Source organism: Peromyscus maniculatus, chromosome 2 (genome assembly GCF_049852395.1).
Source record: "Peromyscus maniculatus bairdii isolate BWxNUB_F1_BW_parent chromosome 2, HU_Pman_BW_mat_3.1, whole genome shotgun sequence".
NCBI classification, from domain to species: Eukaryota; Metazoa; Chordata; class Mammalia; order Rodentia; family Cricetidae; genus Peromyscus; species Peromyscus maniculatus.
In genome coordinates this window covers 126,905,835-126,930,714 of record NC_134853.1, presented here as the reverse complement: position 1 = coordinate 126,930,714, position 24,880 = coordinate 126,905,835, and the positions used below count along the sequence as shown (strand labels likewise).

The 24,880-nt window shown below is 46.3% G+C and overlaps 1 pseudogene across 1 annotated transcript; it reads left to right on the top strand.

Annotated features, from left to right (window-relative positions):
• The first annotated feature begins 12,592 nt into the window (after positions 1–12,592).
• LOC102917669 (sodium- and chloride-dependent creatine transporter 1 pseudogene) lies at positions 12,593–23,633 on the top strand (annotated as a pseudogene). The gene is made up of 2 exons (XR_013049262.1): positions 12,593–12,655; positions 20,480–23,633. The product of XR_013049262.1 is annotated as a sodium- and chloride-dependent creatine transporter 1 pseudogene (transcript).
• The last annotated feature ends 1,247 nt before the right edge of the window (positions 23,634–24,880 follow it).

Below are 24,880 nucleotides of genomic sequence, written 5' to 3'. Positions count from 1 at the left end.
ACAGACTCCATCCTTTGTGTGATCAGCACGCATCCCACCTGCGTGCAGTCAAGCACACATTTGGCCTTCATGCAGTCAGAGGCAAGCAAGCCTGTTTACAGAAGTGAAAAACGCTTGGTTTGTTATCTTACCCGAACAGGATCAGGCAATTACAAGAACAGCCCCCAGCATTTCTGGAAGCTTTTTGCCCCTGGGCGAGTGTGACTCACAGGTTGGAGGCATCTTTGTTTTATAGTTCTCTTAAGCACGGTCACTTTAAACTTTTAAACATAATGTTCACCATCACATGACAGCATCTTCAATAAATCATGCCGCCAAAGTGGACATCTACATGTACACTAACAAAACTAACTCCTCATCTCTGACCCTGCACAAAACTCAGCACCAGATGGGTCAGTCTGTTAAAGGAGGAAGTAGGGAATATACTTCAACTTCTGGGCACAGGAAAGGAGTTTGATAACAGGGCCCTGGCAGAGCAGGGATTAAGACTCACTATAGACCTGTGGGTCTTCATGAAACTAAAACACTTCTGGACTGCAAAGAACACTATCACCCCAGTGAAGAGCAGCCTACAGAATTGGGAAAATTTCTTTAACAGCTATACTTTTGTCAAGGATTATTGTCTAGATATACACAGAACTAAAAATAACAAATATCAAGCAACCCAATTAAAAATTTAGGCATGGAACTAAACAAAGTTCTCAGAAGATATAATATAAATAAATGGCTGAGAAACATTTTAAAAAGTGTTCAAGCCGGGCGGTGGTGGCGCACGCCTTTAATCCCAGCACTCGGGAGGCAGAGGCAGGCGGATCTTTGTGAGTTCGAGGCCAGCCTGGGCTACCAAGTGAGTTCCAGGAAAGGCGCAAAGCTACACAGAGAAACCCTGTCTCGAAAAAACCAAAAAAAAAAAAAAAAAAAAAGTGTTCAAAACCCTTAGCCATCAGGGAAATGTAAATTAAAACTACCTTGAAATTTCATCTTACCCCAGTCAGAATGTCCAAGGTCACACAAAAACAAACAAGCAAACAAAAAACAAAACAAATGACAAATGCAGGCGTGAAGATGGGAAAAGAGAACATTGTTGTTGGGAGTGCAAACTGGTGTCGTTTCCTCAAATAGCTACAGTGAATCTACCACATGATCTGGCTATACCACTGTTAGACATATACCCAAAAGACTCCATGTCCTATTATAGAGATATCTGTTATTTCATGTTCATTGCTCCTCTATTCACAGTAGCCAGGAAATGGAAACAGCCTCGCTGTCCATCACCTGGTGAATGAATAGTGAACATGTGGTACACTTACACATGGAATATTATTAAGCTTAAGAAAAGTGAAATTGGGGTTGGGGATTTAGCTCAGTGGTAGAGTGCTTGCCTAGCAAGCACAAGGCCCTGGGTTTGGTCCTCAGCTCGGGGGGGGGGGGGGGGGGGGGGGGGAGTGAAATTATGAAAATTTCAGGTAAATAGATGGATCTGGAAATAATCTTTCTGAGTGAGACAACCTAGACCTAGAAAGATGAATGCCATAGGTTCTCTCTCATATGTAGATGCTAACTCTGAATGTTCAGATATGTGTGTCTAAATTGGAGTACCCATAGAAGTCAGGAAACTAGTAAAGGGCCGTGGAGCTGCTTTCAAGGGAGAGGAGCTCAAAACCAGGTAGTAAGGGGAGAGAAAGGAACTGATGGAGCAGGAAAGATAAGCAGAGTGGAGGATGGGAAGTCAGAGAAGAGGAGGGAGTATAAGGAGGGATAACTAACAATAAAGACCTTTGAAAAGGTCTTATCTCTGTGGGAGATTCCTGAAATAAGTACATACATGCACACAAAAAGAGTTTAAAGGGAGTTAGCCTGCGAGCTGAGACAATACTTATCGCAGACACCATAGACTATAGATAAAAACCCCATTGCCAGGATGAGTTCTCTCTCTTGGAGTTGTTGCTTAGTGGATCCCATAGACCCTTCAAATGATACAAGTTATTGCCATTGCTTCTGGTTATCCTCCAGAACTCGATGGTCAAACCATATTGCTGAAGACACTGTATACTCGGGTCACAGAACATGGAGAAATCAAGCTGGTACCAAGCTGGAAGCTTTATCCCTACTGGCTAGCTTTTATAGTGCTGTAAGAGTCTATGAATGCTACTAGGGAGAAAAGTAATCACCACTCTTATTCAGCTATGAACCGTGAAAGCTACAATAAACGACCTGTTGGGCAAGATAGGCCCACCGGGTACAATAGCGGCACAAATGTTATGAGTGTCACCAGTCACTTTCTAATCAGATTTAAGTCCTGTTTTGTAAGACAACACTTGAGACTAGCACTGTTAATCAGTCCAATAACCTGTTGTTGGATACATCACAGGCTCTAGGGGATAACCTATTACTAGTATTCTGCTAAAGGACTTAGCATTAAATAGACTTCTAGTGACTTACGGCTATAACGACTTCCTCCTTCCAATGTCCAGAGATCATTGTGGGAAGATTGCAAGAGCCAGAGGCAGTGGAAGACTACAGAGAAACAGTATTTTCTGGACCCATCGGGGCAGCAGAACATATGAATTTATGGCAGTTGTGACAGCATGCACAAGATCTGTGTAAACTCAAGCCAGACAGAATCCCAGCATGGAGGAGGGAGGTGATCATGAAGTCTCACCCCTAGCTGAGGAGCTACTGGCAACTGATGGTTGTTGGGAGAGGGAGAGTCAGTTTTCTTCAGGGATTTGGCTCCCGAGAGACTACCCATGATCCTTAGATCCTTATGACTCTACACCCAGGCATATACCAGCAACACTAAGTGGACTCAGTGGGTCTAAAACAAAACAACAACAACACAAAACAACAACAACAACAACACAGGACACTGGAACACAACAGTCGTGGGGGTGATACTGGAGGAACTGGAAGGGACGGAATGGGGTGAACTTTAACAAAATATGTTTGCATGCAATTCTCAAACAATAAAAAATAAAAGTAAATAAATTAAGAGAAGAATACAGTGTAACCATATCACCCCCCCGACACACACATACACACATACACCATTTAAAAGTATTTGGTGGCTTCCCGCTTCCTTGAGGGTCAAAGGCAAAACCTTTCTCAAGGCCTAGCGGCCCTAAGTGGGTCTGGTCCCCACCTCTGTCCTTCCCACCCCTTGCTGTCTTGCTGGCTGCACCAACCCTTTCAGCTGCTCTCACTTTGTGTGTGTCCTGCTCAGGATCTGTGCACTCGGTCCTTCCTTTGGGAAACCCTCCTTCCTTCTGTTCACTACATTAACCCACTTTTGGGTCTGAGCTCAACCTATATATCTTCAAGGGGCCTTTCATGAATTCAGGCTTAATAAGACCCTGGTGCTGACATAATAGCCAATACTTTCTCTTTTCTAATTCTCAGTTTTCAATTACCTGATTAATACTTTTTCCTTTACACTAATATTTGTGATGTCTGGGTTGACTTACATTTTCGTTACAGGAGCCTTAGTTGGTGCTAGGTACACAGTAGGACTTCATAAATCCTTTTTTCTTTTTTTGGTGTTTTCCATACAGGGTTTCTCTGTGTAGCTTTGGCACCTTTCCTGGAACTCACTCTGTAGACCAGGCTGGCCTGGAACTCACAGAGATCCACCTGCCTCTGTCTCCCAAGTGCTGGGATTAAAGGCGTGTGCCACCACTGCCCAGCCTCTTTTTCCTTTTTTGGAAGGAACGAAGGAAGGAAAGTTAGAGATAACTTGTAACCGGGGTGTCCAGAGGGAAAGTGACCGAGGGGAAGTAGGTTTACTTTGAGAATGACTCGGGAAGACACAGTGACTTCTGGACCTGTGGGAGTAGAACTGGATTGCATGTCTGGGGCTGAGTGCCATGAGCATGGGCACTATCTATAAGGCGTGCCCCACAGGGGTTAAGTACACTAAATGGGAGTCAGGGACTGCTTTCTAGGCCCCATCTGTTGGCAAATGGCCACATGTTCCCCCCCCTCTTGGTTTCATTTGAAAAGTAACGGAATTATTTTTATCATTTAATTTTTAAAAACTGAGCTTGCACCTTCCTTTTTGTTTTAGGATGTGCGTCCCGGCATTAGTCAGGCATGGCATGGTGTGGGTCAATTATCATAGTAGTCCAGACTCTACTAGTGCAAAGCATAGATAGTGCCCCTGGGCCAATGAAACAAAAACAAACACAAAAGGAAGAGAAGAAAAAGAAAAAAGAAACGGATTGAAAGGCCAACCCCTCACTAGCTGCAGCACTTGGAAGAATGGGCCCTCCACTTCTCCTGGGCAGCACAATAGAGTTGACCCTGTAGACAGGGGCATGGGTGAGCCAGCTCTGCGTCTACATAGCTGGTACCGCCTCCCTCAGCCAAGGTGTGGTGGTGGGGAGGAAGGAAAGATGCCCTGCCTCCTTGCCCCTACTGCCTCCAGCTGGTGAGGGAGATGACCCCTCACAAGCTGCAACACTTGGAAAAGTAGGCCCTGTGCCTTATCAGGGCAGTGTAGCAGAGCTGACCTTGTTGACAAGGGCACAGGTGAGCTGGCCCTGGGAATGTGAGCCTAGGAGACCTGACCCCACCCCTCATCTACCATACACTGGCATGGGTGGGGGAGAGATGCCCTTCCCCCCATCAACACCGGAGGCAGGTATGAGAGCTGGCCCTGAGGTCATAAGGGCGGGAGAGCTGCCCATGTGCCTCACCAACTGCAACACTCAGGAGAGCAGGCCCTGCACCTCACCTGGGCAGCACCATAGAGCCAACCCTGTTGGCGGAGGTGTGGGTGAGCCATCCCTGAAGTTATGAGCATGGAAAAGCTGTCCCCACTACTCAACTGTCATGTAGGGGCATGGGTGCAGAAGAGAGATCCATCTGAGGCAGGTGGGAATGCTGTCCTTGCCCCACATCAGATGCAGCACTTAGGAGATTAGCCCCTATACCACGCCTGGGCAACACAGTAGAGCTGACCCTGAAGGAGTAGGTGTGGGAGACCTGATGCTGAGGACAATGAAAGCTGGAGAACTGGCCCCACGCCTTGCTTGTCTCTTCAAGGAGTGAACTCTCCAGAGCAATGCAGGAAAGCTCACCCTGGTGGGGAGGACTGGGGAGAGCTGGCGGGCTGACCAACCCTGCAACTACTCCAGGCCCAGAACCAGGGTTATGAGTTGGCCCACCCCAACATCCACCCCATCTGTGATCTTCTTGAGCACGTGAAGGAACTAGTCCTGCAGACCCAAAGCTGCAGGATCTCCACAACACAGGGCAACAGCAGAATATCCAAGAGGAGTCCCAGTGAGGGCCCAGAATAAATAGTATAACAGAAAGCAGAGGCCTCGAACCAGACCAATGACTCTCTGCAATGAACACTTGCAAGATATATGGATAAAAGGGTTTACTGCGTGACTCAGTGTGTCACACTGCAGCTTCCATGACAAGATTGGTTTTTCCTTTTTCTCTCTCTTAAATTTTATCTTATTTTACTATTTTATTTTGGGAGGAGGTTGCAAGGGCAGAGGGTGGATATGAAGGGACAGAGAAATGAATGGGCCCAAAGTGCAGGTTGTGAAAGACACAAAGAATAAACAAAAAGAAAGTTTTTTTTAAAGAAAGGATATTGGCTAGCTCACAGGAGGACTGGGCCCAGAGAGAGGGAGGACCAAGGAAGACTGCACAGGCAAGCCAGGGCCGGACTCCAGCAAGGTCACAGACATTTAGCTGTTCTCATGTGGAACATCTCAACTTACCTGTGCCAGGAATAGGCATCAGACACCTCTATTGGCAACACTGGTCTCATTGCCCTCGTGGAGGAGATGCTTTGGGTTTTGCTGCTACACTCGGAAAGAATTCCCCACCCCACCCTCCATCTCCTTTTTCTGTGTCACCAACTCTTCATTCCAAAACCTGAGCATATGCAAGAGAATTCCCAAGCTGGGTCACAGAGTTGAGCCCCGGCTGCCAGTGGGACTAAGAAAACAGTGTTTTGGGGAATGAGGCAGGCTGTGACCCCCAGCTGCATTCCTACGGTGGCGAGTTTAATTTTCTGGAATAGGGATCGGAGGGCAACAACACTGGACAGCCGGTAGACATCACATGTCCAGTACCAGGCCATCCCTAAGGTCCTCTCAGTGATGACCATCCGTGTCTCTACCGTCTCAATGAGAAAGGACACAGTGGTCGCTCTGATCCTCTTCCTGCTCATCTCATCTGCCTATAAAAGCATAGTTGCTTTGTCACGGAAAAGTGTGCCCTGCCCTCCAGGTTCTTATTTCTGGGTGCTATAGAGATGTATTGTGGAAGCCCTTGTACTCTGTGTTTAATGAGCCACTGAAGTCGGCTTGTTTTCCTGACTCCCTGGCCCTAAAAATAGGGCATTATTGAATAGCCCAAAAACCTGGCCAGAGTTTCCCCACTGCAGTGAGCCTGAATGTCGATTCGTATGTTTAATGGGCAGATGCTGTATCTACTGGCGTTTCTATTTTTAAACTTGTTAAATGCCAATTCTCTCTCAAATGTCAATTCCCATTCTCAAAGCATGTGGGTTTGTTTGTTTTCTTAGTAGAAATTACCATGCAATGTAAAAGACACATTTATCATTTTTTTTAATAGAAATAGCTTTTAAAGAATTTTTAGTCTTACCCTTACTATCTTCCTTTTATTTGACAAAAAAAGCTGGGAAAGATGGATGAAAGGGGGTTTCTGAAAAAAGAACACAGGATGCAGGATCTTGTAGTAATTTATGCACCTTCTTTACATGCGGTTTCCACCATATCTGCTTCCTCCCCCACCTTCCCACCCTGCATTTAAAATATTCAAGCTGCAGAAGCTTTCTAAAATCATTCAGCGCGAAGAGCTGCTTCCGGCTTAATTTGTTACTACTCCAAGGTAACGAAGAGGTGTGAAGAGAAAGTAATGTGACTGATACCCTACCTCCCGCACCCCACAGCTGACGTTAAAATGTAATGCTGAACTCCAAGAGTCCCCTCGGAAAGGCATTGGACTCTGTCCAGAGCTGTTTTGGAGTGAGCTTCCCAGCTGTGAATGACAGCACGTCCCTGTGTTTTGGGAGCCCGAGGAGTTAGCTCAGTTATGTGTTTTAGTTTCCCCTCCGCTGCTCTGACAAGATCCTGACAAAGCAGCCGGAAGGAAAGACAGTTCATTCCTGCTCACAGCTCAGGGGTATGACCTGTCAGGACAGGGAAGATGGGACAGCCGGAGGTGGAAGCAGCTGGTCACAGTCAAGAAGCCAAGAACATGCTAGGTGTGGTGGCACACTCATTTAGTCTCAGCACTCAGGAGGCAGAGGCAGATGGAGCTCTGTGAGTTCAAGGCCAGTCTAGCCTACATAGTGAGGTTCAGGACAGCCAGGGCTGTGTAGAGAGACCCTGTCTCAAAACAAAAACAAAACAAAAAAACAAACAAACAAAGAGAACAATGAACAATGCTCCTTCTCAGTTGTCTTTCCCCAGTTAGTACAGTTGGAGATTCCCAGCCAGGGGGATGGGGACACCCACAGTGGGAGGAGGGTCTTTCCACCTCAAAGAAAGAAATCAAGATCATCTCCCCTAGACATGGTCAGTCTAGATTCTGCTAAGTTGACAGCTAACATGCACCATCCCAGTGATAGCTACGGGTTGGCTGTAGTTCCAGGGAAGGCATGCAGATGGGCCGGATGGAAAGAGTGTGAGCTTTATTGTCAGGCGAGTTAAGCTCCGATCTTCTCCACTTTCAAGCTTGGTCATGTTGCTCTAGGGCTCAGAGCATCAGATTCCTCACAGGTGAAATGGAGGAGATTACACTTTTGCTGTTGTGAATATTGCAGGAATTAATAATGTATTGTCGTGAATGTTACAAGAATTCCTGTGCAGAGCCCCGACACCTCCTGAGAATTCAGGAAATGCTGACGCCCTCCTCTGTAGTATTTCCACCCTGTGAAGCCGCTTTGCTCTCCTGCTTTCAAGCACTCTTTGTCTTTTTTTGTCTTATTTGTTTGAGACAGGCTCTTCCCAGTGGCCTAGGCTGGCCTGGAACTCAAAATTCTCATGCCTCAGCTTCCTGAACTGGACAACAGGCATGTGGTACCATGCCCAACTTCTCTGTGTGCCTTTACTGATGTTCTTCCTACCCCGTTCCTCATATTTAATATCACGTCTCCCATCTTGATACGTTCAAATCCAATCATTCTATGAAAGTCTGGCTCAAACACAAACAAATGGTGTGTGAATGTCTGAGGCTAGCCTGGACTACATACGACTGGGTTTCAAAAAACAAAAACAGAAAGGTTAAGCATTTTGCCCAAGGCATCACATATCTTTTTTTTTTTTTTTTTTAGCTGAGGATCAAGGCGTCACATATCTTAAGCAAGTAGAAGGGTTGGGTTTTGGGCCTAGACTACCAGCTACCAGGGTCTGCGCTTCACAATGTCTACACTATGCTAGACTATGTAACCCATTACGTCATTGCATTCAAGTTCCACTGTATTCCTTACTTTTCTGTTGCTGTGAGGAAACACCATGACCGCAGGGTGTGCTTGGGCTTACAGTTGCAGGAGGGTAGGAGTCTGTCACCATCATGGAGGGGAGGCATGGCAGCTCACAAGCACGGAGGCTGGAGCAGCAAGCTGGGAGCTCACATCCTGAACTGGAAGCTCAGAGCAGAGAGATCAGAATGGGGATAAAGGGAGGCCTGAAATTCTCAGTCTGCCCTAGAGAAGTACTTCCTCTAGCAAGGCCACACCTCCCAAGCTTCCCCAAACAGCATCATCAACTGAGGACCAAGTGTTCAAACACATGGCCGTTCAAAACCATCACATCTGCCTTGATCAGCAAGTTTTCCACGCTCCTCACTTAGAGGCAGCCTCTTCTGTTTTTTTTGTTTGTTTGTTTGTTTGTTTTGTTTTTTTTGTTTTTTTTTTTTGGTTTTTTTTCGAGACAGGGTTTCTCTGTGTAGCTTTGTGCCTTTCCTGGAACTCACTTGGTAGCCCAGGCTGGCCTCGAACTCACAGAGATCCGCCTGCCTCTGCCTCCCGAGTGCTGGGATTAAAGGCGTGTGCCACCACCGCCCGGCGAGGCAGCCTCTTCTGAAGCGGCCTCCTGCAGTAGATGGAAACTAATAGAGAGATCCACAATCGAATGTACAGAGAGTGAGAGACGTTAGAACACTGTCCTAAACGGGATGTCTTCTTCAAACCTGTCCCCTAAGGGCTTAGGGAACTATTTTTTTTTCTTTATTGGTTGGTCTTTTGCTTATATATTATGGTTTCTGATTTTGTGTTTTTATAGATTTTTTTGTGTATGTGTGCATATGTGTTTCTCATGCTTTTTCTTTCTTTCTTTTTTTTTTTCCTGTTTGTTTTCTAAAGAGAGAGAGAGAAAGAAGGCCTGGAGTTGGATGGGTGGAGATACCGGGAGGATCTGGAGATAGACGAGGGAGAAAGGCCACCATCAAAATATATTGTATGAAAAAGATTCACTTTCAATTTAAAAAAAAACCCTTTCTGCCTTTGAATTTCACATTTAAAAAGCCTGCCTAGTGAAACATGTCTCTTTTCCACACAACTCTATATTCTCTGGTTTTATCTTTCTGCTAAGCCCAGTAGGGATTACTTCCTTTTCCCCATGAAAGTGTTTTATTGGGGGTGGGGTTTAGATATAGGAGTTGTAATGCACAGCTATGTTTAGAACAAAACATTATATCCTACAACACAAAAATGATTTCTTAAAACTGAATCTCTATCACAGTTATGCATATTTTTCAGTTATAGTACATGCTGAGATTTCAGTCTGGAGATATATTTTATTTTTTAACATTTTATTTATTCTTTGTGATTTTCATATCATGCATCTTGATCCCATTCATCTCCCTATCCCTTCATATCTGCCCTCTGCCCTCGCAACACACACACAACCCTGTAAAATAAAACAAAATTTAAGAAAAAAGAAAAAGAAAATTCTCGGTGTGGAAGCTGCAGTGTGACACAGTGAGTCACACAGCAAACTCTTTAGTCCACATATCTTTATCTGCAAGTGTTCATTGCGAAGTCATTGGTCTGGTTCGAGGCCTCTGGTTTCTGCTCCACTATCGATGCTGGGCTCTCACTGGGATATCTCTTGGATACCCTGTTGTTGCCTTGTGTCATGGAAATGCTTCGGCTTTGGATCTGCAGGACCGACCCCTTCACATGCTCCAGCAGATCATAGATGAGATGGATGTTTTGGTGTGGCAACATGTAGTCCTGGTTCTCGGTCTAGATGGTAGCTGGGTTGGTCAGTCTGCCAGATCTCCCCCATCCTCTCCAGTGCTGCCCCAGCTAGTTCACCCTCAAGGAGCAAGGTCAGTTCTCCTGCTCCCCAGAGCCAGCTCACCCACACCTACACCACCAGGACCAGCTCTACTGTGTGGCCCAGGTGAGGTGCAGGGGCCCACTCTCCAGAGTGCTGCAGCTGGTGAGGGGCAGGGTCAGCTCTCCGGATTGCCACAGGTGGCTCTGGGCGAGGGAGCATTCTGGAGACATCTTGACAATGTCTTTTACAGCAGTCCCCATGTCAGTCCATGTGTTTAGCAGTAGACACAGGATCTTCCAGGGTTGTCTTCTGGCTCCCCTGCTGTGAGTATTTGTACTTGTCTGCTGGGCTTTAGTCAGATTTAGCACTTTAGTAGATGTTACGTTTCTCTTATTGTGGCAGACTTTGTCCACTGCTCTCCCTACACCGTAAAGATGTCTTTATTTTGGTAATATAGCTCAATAGCCGATTTTACTGCCTCTGCCGCTGTTTTTGAACTTGCAATTGTATGTTTTCAGCAAATTTTACAGCAGCAGCAGAGGGTTGGATGTGACTTGATGATGAAGAATTTGGTCCCTGAACTGATTCTGTATCTCCTGGGGCTGCTGTCCAAGCAGGCGAGGATTACTTTATTCAGGATACATTTTAGTTCCTTGGCATCATTTACGGTAGTTGCTCAAGATATTTGTCGAGTAAACGGCTTTAAAATGTGACAGTGACTTTTTCTTCCCTCGGCAGAAAAGATCCCATTTCATTTACAGTAAGAACTAAAATCCTCAACGTAGCCAGCAGGTCCTGAGCAGTGAGCCCCCCTGACCTGGCTGGGCTCCCTGGTACTGTGGCCTCTAGTACAGTACAGGCCTCTATAGTCTGGGTGACATTGATTTCTGTCCCCTCCTCGGGATTTTTCATTTGCTTTCCCTCTCCCAGGAAGGCAGGGCTCTTTGTCCACCTTACCTTAGTTCCTGTCCAGACTATTTTGTTGACCAACCCCTGTTACCTTGCTTTTAGGTCCCATGGCCTGCTTGAGAATAGATGTGTTCAATTCTGGCCAGACCCACCATATCCGTAAGATGGAAAAACTTGGGGTGCCCTTGTTCTCCTGGTAGGAAAGCCAGGCCAGTGGACCCTTGTGGTAACAGAGCTCTCTTGTCTAGTCCAGCTGGCCCTGCTATAGACAAGGCGAGCTCTGACTCCAGGCCAAAGATTGATCCTGGCAGCGGCATTTTCTGAAGGGACATGTACCCTTCATCTCCCCTTGGCTGGGCATGCTGACTGCCAGCAGGCCTGGCTCACTGCCACCTCGGCAAAGAGGAATTTGTATAGCCTGGTTATTTTGATTTTAATGTATTCCCAAATTCCTAATCCCAAGAAGAAATAAAACCCAAATAGCTTTTCTGACATGTTGGTTTAAAGATGGGGTGTTTGGGCAGGCAGGAAGAATATCAAGGTAAGTGCACCCAACTCAGAAATAGGTTAGCTCCTCATCTAATAATGACGTGTAAGTTTTATGGCAACAGGTAACCTTTATGAAGCATTTACTAGATCCCAAGAACTGCACCAGGAATTTTTATGTATATATTAACTCATTCGTTTTTCTTAATTACCATCTTATGTGTCACCACTCCCACTTTATAGATTAGAAAGTTGAGGCTGGGACATTAAATAAGTTGCCTAAGTTTAGTACATAGTGGAGCCGGGCTCATAGCTGAAGGCAGGGGCCTCTTCAGAGCTTTTGCTTTAGAGGTGAGATATCCAACTACATGATGGTTTTCAGTGCAAGACTGCGGCAAAGACAGTTTACCAAAACAGCAGATTCTAGATTGATCCATGCCCCAACCTGCAATACTTCCTGGGTGTTCACATCTTTCTCAACTCCGTTTCCTCATCTTTAAAACGACAGTGTGACTCATACTTCGTACTATGAAGACTAAGTCAGAAGGCACAGTGAAGCTCTGGCCCTGTGCCTGGTGTGTAGACAGTAGCTAATAAATGGAAATATAGTAGGACTGGAAAGGGATATCTAAAGTGCTGGAGTTGGCCTGTGGTGATGTATCGTGTACCCTAATAAACTTGTCTGAGGATCAGAGGACAGAGCCAGCCACTAGATTAGACACAGAGGCCAGGCAGTGGTGGCACGCACCATTAATCCTAGCACTCCTGAGGCAGAGATTTGTCTGGATCTCTGTGAGTTCAAGACTGCATTGGAAACAGCCAGGCAGTGGTGGCACCCACTTTTAATACGCCTGTAATCCCAGGAAGTGACAGCAGGGCGGAGAAAGGTATATAAGGCGTGAGGAAACAGGAACTAAAGCAGTTCAGCTGAGACTTTTTTGGGTGAGGACTCAGAGGACTTCAGTCAGAGGATTCGTGGAGTTGGTGAGGTAATAGGTGGTGGCTGTCTGTGGCTTGCTCTGCTTCTCTGATCCTAGGCAAGCTTTATTAGGGTACACAATGTATCAGTGCCTGCCTTCCCTTTTCTGTTATCTGCTGATATCTCCACCCTTAACGTTTGTACTAAGGTATGCTGTTTCTGGGAGGCCTAATTAGAAAGAAAACACCTTATAGGGAAATCACTATGATCACTAAACTATGATCATTCTATGTTATTATCTTAATTAATAACCAAGTATGGATTGTGTAAGCCTTTTAGAAAGTAAGATGGTCTCTTGTAAAACTGCCTTTAAATTGGTATACAGCTAACTGCTGCCTCCATTTGATCCACTGTGGCTAAAGGTCTTTTATTTTGTGAATCATTGTAGCCACCCTGTGTGGGATGCTATTATTGTCTTTTGACTTATGAGGCTTAGGAACAGATTAAGAGAGACTCAATAGTCATCCAAGAGTAAGTGGTGGAGGATGGATTTTATTCCAAGGCCTACTACAGGATTTGTGTTTTGCCCAGTGTCCCAGTTTGCTTCTGTTACTGCGATAAAACATCAACCTGAAGAAGTTTGGGAGGAAATGGTCTATTTTATCTTGCAGTTTAGAATTCATTGTGGACGGAAGTCAGGACAGAAACCCAAGGCAAGAACCTGAGGTTGGAACTGAAACAGAGACCATGGAGGAATACTTCTTACAGGCTTGTTTTCCACGGTTCACTCAGCTTTTTATTTTCTTATATAATCCAAGATCACCTGCCCAGGGGTGGCACTGCCCATAGTGGCCAGAGACCTCCTACATCAATCATTAATCAAGAAAACACCCCTTTAGACATGCCTACAGGCGAATCTGATGGAGGCATTTTCTTAATTGAAGTTCCCTCTTTCTAGATGACTCCAGTTTAATGTCAAGTTGACAAAAATAAACAAACAAAAAAACCCCAAAAAACCTAAACAGGACACCTGGTGAGTTTTTCCATTCTTGGGCCTGGACAGCTCACTTTCGAGAAAATATTCTCAGTAGATGATAATACAAAAGCAAAAGATGTCATTGGCTAAAACAAAACAGAAAGCCACAATAGTAGTGATATTTAAGTTCTTCATCTAACCCTGTGATCTGAAGTTAGATGATCAAGAGGTAAACCCTCACACAAACATAACGTAGCGGGCATCAACCACAGACTACATGAATTAAGCAATAGAGAACAGCTGAAACCATCTTCAGCAAAAGAGCAGAATTGAAGATAAGATCACAAAGTATATGAACAGTTCTCAACATTAGCCAATGATGAAAAGAAGAAATGTGTTTATGGGCCAGGGATGTTGCTCAGTTGGTAGAGGGCTGTGTAGCATGCCCAACGTGCTGAGTTTGAGTCCTAGGACCACATCAACCAGGTGTAGTGGGGAACAGTTTTACTTGAGAGACGGAGATGGAGGCAGAAGGATCAGGAATTCAAGCCAGCATAGGCTACGTGGGAATCAAAAGAAAAAAAAGAAGAAAAAGGAAAAGAAAAAAGGAAATAATTTCTAGAGTTATGCAATTTCTTGGATACCATAATAGTGGACAGATTGGGGTTAATATTGTATTCGATTATAAAAAGAAAAGCATATTAAATCAAGTTAAAAAGAGGAAAGATCCATATTTTAAACTGTCTAGGTTTAAGTAGTAAAGATAGCTTCTTCAAAACACCTAGATAGTAAAATTGTTACTGTCTATGGAGGAATTTAGCGTGGTGCTTCCTTACCTAGGTGAAGACTTTCAGGGGTATACTGAGGAGATGGACAGAAGGGGTCCACATTTTCACAAACCAGAATGGACATTGTATATCTTGAGCGCATACTCCATCACCTTGGCAATAGTTAAGGATGCCAGCCAGACCTTTGGTTTGGGTCTCAGCATCCCGTCTGCATTGGCAGTTTTTCTTGTCCCTGTGACCAAATACAAGACAGGAGGAGTTTAAGGAGGGAGAGGTCTGTTTTGGCTCACAGCCCAGAGGACAGCCCATCATGGTGGGGAAGTCATGATTGCTGGAGTGGGACAGTCCCTGAAAGACCACAGCTACCAACACAGGTCCACAGTTATCCCGAACAGGGAAGCAGAGAGCTAGAGCAGAACCAGGGTGCTGCTGTAATCCTCAAAGGCTGGCTCCTAGTAGCTTATGCCATAGCCTTCCAAAGCAGCACCAGCAGCTGGGGACCAAGCATTCAAATAGGTGATCCTGTAGGGGACATTTCACACCCAAACTGTAACTGTGACCTACTTCTCCATAATGCTGGACAAGGTGACTCTTTGGTCACTGCATGTGTAAAACAGATGAATAATTATGCCTCCTGCCTAGGAAGCACGTGGTAAGATTTCCGTGGTGCTGCTTTCATTTGGATTATATAAAGTTAGCATTCATTTTGTTTTTTTATGCACATCAGAAGTGCCCACTGATACTTGTGTAGTTTTGACCTTTGACCACTAAAATGGATTCGCTGTTAGTAAGTTTCATGTTTATTATCTTGGTTACTTTTCTGTTGCTGGGAGGACACCATGATCAAGGAAATTTATAGAAAGAAAACTTTATTGGGATTTACAGTTTCAGAGGGTGAATCCATGACCATCATGGTGGGGAGCATGGCAACCGGTAGGCAGACCGGGCACTGGAGCAGTATCTGAGAGCTCACATCCTTACCTGAAAGTAGGAAGCAGTGAGAATTGGGAATGGCATGGGTTTTTGAAACCTCAAAGCCCACCCTCAGTGATACATTTCCTCTAATAAAGGCAACACCTCCAGCCTGGCAGTAGTGGTGCACGCCTTTAATCCCAGCACTCGGGAGGCAGAGGAAGGTGAATCTTTGTGAGTTCTAGGCCAGCCTGGTCTACAGAGTGAGTTCTATGACAGCCAGAGCTGTTACACAGAGAAACTCTGTTGTGGGGTATTTGTAAACTGAGTGAAGATGTGTTGCTGTGATTGCTGTAATAAAAAGCTGAAGAGTCAATAGCTAAGCAGGAGAAATAGGCGGGACTTCCACAGAGAGAGATCACAGGGAAGAAGAAAGGCAAAGCTGCTAGCCAGATGCAGAGGAAGCAGGATGGGCAGTACAGAGGAAAGGTAACTGAACCACGTAAAAGAATGCAGATGAAAATATATAGACTAATTTAGGTTATAAGAACTAGTTAGGAACAAGCCTAAGCTAAGGCCAAGCTTTTATAATTACTAATAAGTCTCCATGCCATTATTTGTGAGCTGGCAGTCCCGATGAGAAAGTCCTGCTATAAAACTCTGTCTCAGCCAGGCGGTGGTGGTGCATGCCTGTAATCCCAGCACTCGAGAGGCAGAGGCAGTTGGATCTCTGTGAGTTTGAGGCCAGCCTGGTCTACAGAGCTAGTCCAGGACAGGCTCCAAAGCTACAGAGAAACCCTGTCTCAAAAAACCAAAACCAAACCAAACCAAACCAAAACAAAACAAAACAAAACAAAAAACAAAAAACAACTCTGTCTCAAAAAACAAAAACAAAAAATAAACAAACAAAAAACCAAGCAAACAAAAGCCACACCTCCTAATCCTTCCCAAATAGTTCCACCAATTGGTGACCAAACATTCAAATATACAAACCTATAGGAGCCATTCTTATTCAAACCATCACATTTACCAATAACATTTTTCATAAATAAGACAGATGAAGACAATGTGCTTGAATCAGCAAAATAACAATAACAGGCTCTACCCTAGGGTCTATGATTTTCTCAGCCCTGCCTGGGCTGTTGACCAGGATTGTAGTACCAGTAGTACCTCAGGTCCAATCAGAAAGTGGTTATCTCTTAACAGTCATGCCACTATTACGCCAGTGTCGGTCAGGTCAGTATTGTAGCATGTGGGGTCTAGCACTGGGCAAGTCCATTGGTGTTTTCCTCTTCTAACAGCTTGCAAAGCAATATGAAAGCTGGCTGTCAGGGAGGAGATTTCCAAGTCAGTTTGAAGTTGAGTTCTCTGTGTCCTGCAAAGGGTGTGGTGTGGTGTCTGCAGCGACAGGGATCAAGTTAGCCCAACTTCTGCAGATGGGGGAGGTGATCTCCAAGTCCCGTACCTTCCTGGGAGCCAGTGTCAGTTGGTAGTTTCTGGGGGAGGGAGAATCACTCTCTCTCTTTTTTTTTTGAGGGTGTGGACACTGGCAAGTCTCCCACTGAAGAGTGGATGGTCCCACACCCATGCACTGTGGGCAGCACCAATTGGCCTTAGTAGATTACAGAGAGAGAGAGAGAGAGAGAGAGAGAGAGAGAGAGAGAGAGAGAGAGAGAGAGAGAGAGAGAGAGAGAGAAAGAAATGAACATGGCAGGGGAATGTGTTAAGGAGGCTGTCTGGGGAGGTGAAGGGGAAGTTGGAGGTGGGTATGATCATATTTCACATTGTACATGTATGAAAGTCTCAAGAATAAAGAAAAATATTATATTATAATAAAAATATATTAAAATAAAATACAGTAAAAAAATAAATATCTACATGCCACAGACACATTCTAGGATCAGGCTTGTAGGGAAGAGTGGGATGGAAAGCTGGATTTGGGGGCAGCGGCTGAGTTTAGAGAAGTTAGTGACCACAAGCATCTCATACACACTTCATATAAGACTATGTTATCACTGAACTCCACTTCCTACCCCACTCACTGTGTATGTTGCTTTTGGTGGGATTTGAATTTTTGACACATAGTAATTATAGACTTAGCAGGTAAGCATTGATAATTCAATGTATGTATACAATGGGGAATGAAGAGAGGGCTAATTAGCATTTCTATCATCCCTTATGTTGGGAACCTACAAATTGTTCTCTTCTTATTTTTCAATAAAAATTGTTAATACATTGCTATAAGCGGTAGCTCCACCACCACCACCACCACCACCACCACCACCACCACCACCACCACCACCACCACCACCACCACCACCACCTTGCTGTGGAGCAGGAGAACGTATTCTTCTTATCCACCTATGTTTGGTACCCATCACCCAACCTTCTCTGTCCCTTATGCACTTCACCTTGATGAATGGCATTGCCAGCCCTCCACTCTCTCAAGTCAGAATGCAGAAGCCCAGCCATCCTGGTATGACTGAGACGGAGGAATTTCACAGAACACTGGACTCCGGTTTTCAAGTAGTAAAATTCTAGGACAAATTATGCACACTAGGACAAGTTTTCCCCGAGTTCTTTTCCTTTTAATATTTTTTGAGATTATAGTATAGTTAAATATCTTCCCCTTCTCTTTCTTTCTCCCAGACCCCACACCCCCACCATGTGCTCATCCACCTTACTCTCTTTAAAATTCCAGGCATCCTTTTCTTTAATTGGTGTTGTTGTTGGTGGTGGTGTTGGTGTTGGTGGTGGTGGTGGTGGTGTGTGTATGCCACTATGCTTATGTGGAGGTCAGAGGACAACTTGTGGGAATCAGTTCTCTCCTAGACCACGTGGGTCCTGGGGATCAAACCCAGGTCTTCAGGCTTGATGGCAGGCACCTTAATCCCCTGAGTCATTGCACTGGCCTTGTCTGTTGCATTTTCGGCCTTATTTGATCTCTAGAGCAAGCTGCAGAGATAAGGATTAGTATCTTCATTTTCAGTTGAGGACACAGGCTGAGACATGATAAGGAACTTGCACAGAACTGAAAGTCAAAAAGTGAGGACAGGAGCTAGGAGAAGAGGGCGCACATGCCAGGTACAACAAATAGCCAAGCATCAGAAGCCTCCTAAGAGGAGGCGCACCGGCACCTGAATTGGGACCACACAGACTAGGACGTGCTCCACATGTCTCTCCGCATCCAGAGAGAAGGCTAGCCATCTTCTTTCTCTGCCAAGTGCACAGCCCCTGATTGGATCAGTCTTGCTTTTTTAGGACCATGGCATCAAGACAGGAAAATGAGAACAGAGACAGACCAGGGGTTCTAATAACACTGGCACTGAGCAGCCAGACGTAGAAAAGAGAAAAGACGACACTTCTCAGGCTGAGTGTGGTGGCACATACCTATAAATCCCAGGACTTGGGAGGCAGAGGCAGAAGGAATGTCCTGAGTTCAAGGCCGGGCTAATTTACATGGAGAATTTCAGACAGAATTACAGGGTAAACCTCTGCTTCAACATGAATCCTTTGTTTGTTTAAAACAAAAGCCGAAACAAAACTTTCTCATGGTGTGACTACCCTTCAGTTCAGAATATGCTGAGTTCAGTTCCCAGCACCCACATTGGGAGGGTTGTAATTTCCTGTAACCCCAGTTTCTGCTTGTTGAGCTCAGTTTTGTAACAGTGACATTGATGGCATCGTCAGGACGATGATTATCTTATTGCTACAGCAGGGTCACATGGTGAGTGGCATAGCATCCAGGCAGATGGGGCCTAAGAACCAAGAACAGAAAGGGTGAAGGCCTTCACAAGAGCAGAGAATTTGTCACTTGCCAGGTGCTAGAGCCCACACAAACAGGGCAAGCTACCTCCCAGGCCTCCGGGGGGGCCCCTAGCTTAGTGGAGGTGACAGACAGCTGCAAAGACCTCACTGTGATGCAGTGAGGGGATCAGCGTCCCCTCATTGGGGGAGGGGCTCTGTATGGCTTGATGAAGAGGTTTATGCTGTCAAATGAGCTCCCCTGGTGGGAACAGCAGCGGAACCAAATCTCGGGGAAGAGAAAAGTCAGAGGGAGAAGACCCTCCAGAAGGAGGGACCTGGGTAGGCAAAGATGTCAAGTCAAGAAAGGCTGGAGAGATGGCTCAGGGGTTAAGAGCACAGGCTGCTTTTCCAGAGGTCCCGGGTTCAATCCCCAGCACCCACATGGCAGCTCACAATTGTCTGTAACTTTAGCCCCAGGAGATCTGAACCCTCTCTTGGCTTCTTTCACTTAAATAATTTTATTTATTTATTTACTTATTTATTTTTGAGACAGGTTGGCCTCAGATTCATTGGTAGTTGAGAATAACCTTGAACTCCGGATCCCAGTCTCCACCTCCCATGTGCTAGGATAAGGGGGATGCACAGCCACACCTGGCTCAGATGTGTCTTTTGATAACCTGTGCTGGAGGACAGGGTTGGGGTTGGGAGGGACATGAACCTGAGCTGTCATCTGGGAAATGCTGCAAAGCATAGCTGTTCCCAGCCCAGCTGGCCTGTTTCATTTGGGTCCTTAACTCTGCACCCCAAGCTTCAATTTTCCTAGCTTGAAAGAGGCGATGGTAAACCCTTGGAATATTTTGGAAGAAAAATCGTTACGCGGGTAACTCAAAGTAGACGCTTGGAAACAGGAATTATGGCAACAGCTTGGGTAAGGGATGGTGACGCCAGAAGTGAGGAAGCGGTGGGGTGGGGGTCTGGGGAAAGCACAGGAGAAACTGCAGACGGCGCCGTGGAAGATGGTGGATCACATGGGAGCGGGGGCATGAAGACCCCAGGAATCTGCCATGTCTTAGTTAGGGTTCCTGTTGCTGTGCTCAACGTGATGTCCAAAAGCGACGTAGTAAGAAAGAGTTTATTTCACCTTACACGTCTCGGATAACACTCTGTCACTGAGGGAACTTGGGGCAGGAACTGAAGCAGAGACCATGGAGGCGTTCTGCTTACTGGTGTGCTCCTCATGGCTATCTCCGCCTGCTTTCTTGGCTCTCTGGACCACCTGCCCAGGGTGATACCACTCACAGTGAGCGGGGGGCCTCCCACATTAATTATCCATCAAGAAAATGTACCCCTTACCTATAAGCCAGTCTGGTGGGGGGCATTTTTCTCAGTTGAGGTTCGTCTTCCCAGGTAGCTCTCATGGTGTTGAGTTGACATAAACTCAGCTTGATTTTGATTATTTTTGCCCACACAGCACAATGGATGGAGGATTTGGGAGAGAGAGAAGGCTCCAGAAGAAATAATATACGGTGTTAGGAAGAAGAGGAAAATGGGAACAGATGTGAGATGGAAAAAGAAACCGAAGCTCCCAGGGTCACAGTCCTCTTCACTGGCATAACAACCAGCACGTCTACTCACCCAGTTCTCCATTAACTGATAAGGGGCTGCCCAAAGCTTCTCTGAGTGTGACTTTCCACCTAGGCATGTAATATAGGTTGAGTTCACAACAAAAATAGGAGAGAGGTGTAGGAATAAAATTTATCAGTTAATAGGCTGGGTGGTGGTGGCACACCCCTTTAATCCCAGCACTCGGCAGGCAGAGCCAGGTGGATCTCTGTGAGTTCGAGGCCAGCCTGGTCTACAAAGCAAGATCCAGGACAGGCTCCAAAACACCACAGAGAAACCCTGTCTCGAACCCCTGCCCCCCCCCCCCAAAAAAAAGAATTTATCAGTTGATGAGTGTGGTGATATTTTATTTGTGCTTTAACAAATAAAATTTATCTGGGGATCAGAGAACAGAGCCAGCCACTAAATTAGACATAGAGGCCAAGCAGTGGTGGCACACACCTTTAATCCCAGGATTTGGGATCTCATGTCTTTGCTTGGGAAGGACACCACGCCTTTAATCCAGGAAGTGATGGCAGGAAGCAGAAAGGTATGTAATGCATGAGAACCAGGAACTAGAGTCTTTTAAGCAAATCATTTGAGACCCTCGGGGTGAGGATTCAGAGGCTATCAGTCTGAGTAAACAGGAACTCACTCTCTTGAGGCTGAGGATTTCATAGAGTAAGATCGTGGTGCTTTGGGGGCCCTCCTCCAGGTGCAGCCAGAGCCCCTTGCCTGCCTGCCACCCTCGAGGCACCGCTACCTCGCCCGGCCTCGCCACCCCCGCCAGCATCGCGGCTCCAGGGACCATGGAGAAAAAGAGCGGCGAGAAAGGTATCTGTAGCGTGTCTGGCGACGAAAAGAAGGGTCCTCTCATAGTATCCGGGCCCGACGGTGCTCCGGCCAAGGGCGATGTCCCTGCGGGCCTTGGGGCGCCCGGCGGCCGCCTTGCTGTGCCGCCTCGAGAGACCTGGACACGCCAGATGGACTTTATCATGTCATGCGTGGGCTTTGCTGTGGGCCTGGGTAACGTGTGGCGCTTCCCCTACCTGTGCTACAAGAACGGTGGAGGCGTGTTCCTTATCCCCTACATCCTGTTCGCGCTGGTTGGAGGAATCCCCATTTTCTTCCTGGAAATCTCACTGGGCCAATTCATGAAGGCCGGCAGCATCAACGTCTGGAACATCTGTCCCCTATTCAAAGGCCTGGGCTATGCCTCCATGGTGATTGTCTTCTACTGCAACACCTACTACATCATGGTGCTGGCCTGGGGCTTCTATTACCTGGTCAAGTCATTCACCACCACTTTGCCCTGGGCCACGTGTGGCCACAGCTGGAACACTCCTGACTGTGTGGAGATCTTTCGCCGTGAAGACTGTGCCAATGCCAGCCTGGCCAACCTCACCTGTGACCAGCTTGCTGACCGTCGGTCCCCTGTCATCGAGTTCTGGGAGAACAAAGTCTTGAGGCTCTCCGCGGGGCTGGAGGTGCCTGGGTCCCTGAACTGGGAGGTGACCCTATGCCTGCTGGCCTGCTGGGTGCTGGTCTACTTCTGTGTGTGGAAGGGGGTCAGGTCAACAGGAAAGATCGTGTACTTCACCGCTACATTCCCCTATGTGGTCCTCGTCGTGCTGCTGGTACGAGGGGCGCTGCTGCCTGGAGCCCTGGATGGGATCGTCTACTATCTCAAGCCTGACTGGTCGAAGCTGGGGTCCCCTCAGGTATGGATAGATGCCGGGACCCAGGTTTTCTTCTCTTACGCCATCGGCCTGGGGGCCCTCACAGCCCTAGGTAGCTACAATCGCTTCAACAACAACTGCTACAAGGACGCCATCCTCCTGGCGCTCATCAACAGTGGGACCAGCTTCTTTGCTGGTTTTGTGGTCTTCTCCATCCTGGGCTTTATGGCCACAGAGCAGGGTGTGCACATCTCCAAGGTGGCAGAATCAGGGCCTGGCCTGGCCTTCATTGCCTACCCCCGGGCTGTCGCACTGATGCCTGCGGCCCCACTCTGGGCTGGCTTGTTCTTCTTCATGCTGCTGCTGCTCGGTCTGGACAGCCAGTTTGTAGGGGTGGAGGGCTTCCTCACCGGGCTCCTGGATCTCCTCCCGGCCTCCTGCTACTTCCGTTTCCAGAGGGAGATCTCCGTGGCCCTCTGCTGCGTCCTCTGCTTTGTCATCGATCTCTCCATGGTGACCGATGGTGGGATGTACGTCTTCCAGCTGTTTGACTACTACTCAGCTAGCGGCACTACCCTGCTTTGGCAAGCCTTTTGGGAGTGTGTGGTGGTGGCTTGGGTTTATGGAGCTGACCGCTTCCTGGATGACATTGCCTGTATGATTGGGTACCGACCTTGCCCCTGGATGAAATGGTGCTGGTCCTTCTTCTCCCCATTGGTCTGCATGGGCATCTTCATCTTCAACGTTGTATACTACGAGTCGCTGGTCTACAACAATACCTACGTGTACCCATGGTGGGGCGAAGCCATAGGCTGGGCCTTTGCACTCTCTTCCATGCTGTGTGTGCCCCTCCACCTCCTGGGTTGTCTCCTCAGGGCAAAAGGAACCATGGCAGAGCGCTGGCAGCACCTGACCCAGCCTATCTGGGGCCGCCACCTCTTGGAGTACAGAGCTCAGGATGCAGATGTCATGGGCTTCACCACCCTGACTCCAGTGTCTGAGCGCAGCGAGGTCGTCATGGTGGAGAGTGTCCTGTGACAGGCACCCCCAGTTCATATCACCTGCTCATCCTGTGGCAGCTGTGGCAGCACCCGCTTTAGCCTCTACCCATCCCACCAAGTTTGGGGGTCTGCCTGGGCCGGGGAGGGGAGGAAGCACCATAAATGCTAACAAAAATAACTTTTTCCGCCGGGCGGTGGTGGCGCACGCCTTTAATCCCAGCACTTGGGAGGCAGAGCCAGGTGGATCTCTGTGAGTTCGAGGCCAGCCTGGTCTCCAAAGCGAGTTCCAGGAAAGGCGCAAAGCTACACAGATAAACCCTGTCTCGAAAAACCAAAAAAAAAAAAAAATAATAATAATAATAACTTTTTCCATTTTTAATAAAATGCCAAAAATGTCACCACCCCCCCAATATCTTGGTGAAGAAGAATGGAACCTGTTGCATTGGCAGACTTGGTCCTGGCTGTGAGACACGATTCTGCCACAGATACAATTGACATTGCTCCACACCACAGAGTAGGGCACACACAAAATTCTGCAGGGAACCATGACCGTGCCTAACAACGACTTTGAAACCCCCCAAAAGATGATGGGATCTCACCACAATGATCCCACACGGACTATGATAAAGCCATCAAGCTGATTACCACCACCCAGAGATCGGCTTTGGACTATAAGCTGCTCAGAACAATGTTGAGATGACTAGCTAAGATCCCCATGATGACGATTTCATCAGGATGATGATAATACCACTAGGATGACAAACACTATCCAAAGACCAGCTTTAGACTACAAACCACTCAGCACAATTTTGAGATGGCTAGCTGAGATGATCCAGCCTCACAGACCTTCTTGAGCAAGGACTTGAGACAAACCCTGCATTTTCACATTATGCAGAGACTGGACAACAAATGATACAGCTACCTCTCCCAGGACTTGACAATTAACTCAAAAATATTCTTTTCAGGATCCTCTAAAGATGCCTTTGCCTCCAGACAGCAGGGAGTAATTTAAGATCATGAGACCCACATTCCTAAGAGGTAGGGTGGGTGGTTTTTGGTCTTTCAATGGGTTTTGGATAATTGTCATTGTTTAGGATGGTTGGTTATAAGTTGTTATTGTTAATGGTCAAGAAAAAGGCTAAACAAAGGAGATTAGATTTAAGGTTCTTGTTTGAAAAAAAAGAGCTAGATAAAAGGTAGATTATTGATTCTACTCTAAAAAAGATATAGAAATGATAGAATAAAGAGTAGATTATTGAATCTACTCTGAAAAGAAAAAGGAGAATATAGGTATGATAAGATAAAAAGGTAGATTATTGAATGTACTTTTAGAAAGCAACTACTAGTTTTAAACATTTTACATTGGATTGGGTTTTTCTATATTGTATACAAATTTTGTATTGGACTCACCAAAATAGAATAAATAATAATTTTTTGTCTGAATTTGTGAAATGCTAATGGACTGGACATTGTTAATGTGATTTTTGGCTGTATATACTTATTGTACTTATTGTATATATATATAGTATATAAGTTTTCTTATATTAGTTATAATTTTGTTTGTTTGTTTTTTGAGACAAGATTTCTCTG